Source organism: Chinchilla lanigera, unplaced genomic scaffold, assembly GCF_000276665.1.
Source record: "Chinchilla lanigera isolate Chin_1 unplaced genomic scaffold, ChiLan1.0 scaffold00159, whole genome shotgun sequence".
In the NCBI taxonomy this organism is placed as follows: domain Eukaryota; kingdom Metazoa; phylum Chordata; class Mammalia; order Rodentia; family Chinchillidae; genus Chinchilla; species Chinchilla lanigera.
The window spans coordinates 87,231-88,366 of record NW_004955560.1 but is presented as its reverse complement, the minus strand read 5'-3'; the positions used below and the strand labels follow the sequence as shown (position 1 = coordinate 88,366).

The window sequence follows — 1,136 nt, the reverse complement described above, 5'->3', positions numbered from 1 at the left end:
GTCATCAGGCAGAAGCCCATTGGCCTCATTCAAAAGAATATTTCGAAGAATGAATTTTCTGAATCCCCAGTCTCTGCCAGGCAGAAATCTATAAATTCCTTGACTGGACATTCCTTCCATTTTCTCTCCCTTGGCATTCACAATGTAAAATATGAATTTTGCCCAAGCTTCCCTCTTCGGACCTCTGAGCAGAAGCAGGTATAGGGACAGGTAATCTTTGCTTTCTTCATCAAACCCATCTGGGTATACTCGTAAACACCATTTCCTTTGATCATTCACTCCCGATGAAAAGCTTGAACTTTGAATGGGTGTCCCCATTTTGTTTTGGCAAAAACTGAAGTTGCTGATGGTCCATAGGTATGTGAACTTCACTACTTTGATGTCTGTAGTGTACTGAGTATCAGCTATGGGCCTGGTTGCCATTTCTCCTGGGGGGCAGGGGAGTCCTTGAATGAAGATACAGCAATCCAAATGTTACACAGGGTTCTCCACGTCACAGGGCAAGACTGCTTTTTTCTCCTGTTGGTAGATATGTCACTCCAGTCATCAGCTCCAAGACAGTCAGGGCAGTATGGCAGTCAGGAAGAAGGTAGCCCAATCTGTAAATTGAAGAAAATAATTACTTAGAAATAGATTTACCAAGTTTTGCTAGTATATCGGACACTTCTGAGTGGTTTCTCAATCACTGGAAGAAATAGCACCCCTAAGAAGTTTCATTTGCCCTAGGTCTGGTGGTGCATTCTTAGAATTGCAGCACTCAGGAGGCTGAGGCAGTAGGATTGCTAAGAAATTGAGGACAGCTGTAACTCCACAACAAGACCCTGACTAAAGCAACAAAAATATTTTAAAAGTCAGCTGTTTGATGGTATTAAATGACACAGTATAATTCTATTTCATTGATACTGGGGATGGAAACTATGGTCTTCCCAATAAATTTCATCTTCAATCCTTTAAATATTTTTGAAGATGGGGTCTCATTAACTCACCAGACTTCCACTGCTGGGATTGAATTTTTTGTTCTGCTGCCTAAGCCTACAAGAATGCGGGGATTAGAAGCATGAAGCAGCATGATTTTCTTAGAAAACATGTTCTCTAACAACACATGCCCATTGTTGTTAAGATTCCAAAGCAGTCCA

General features: G+C 41.4%; 1 pseudogene; it reads right to left on the bottom strand.

Annotated features, from left to right (window-relative positions):
- LOC102023856 overlaps positions 1-423 on the bottom strand; it is a 1,116-nt pseudogene extending 693 nt beyond the window's left edge.
- Between the last annotated feature and the right edge of the window lie 713 nt (positions 424-1,136).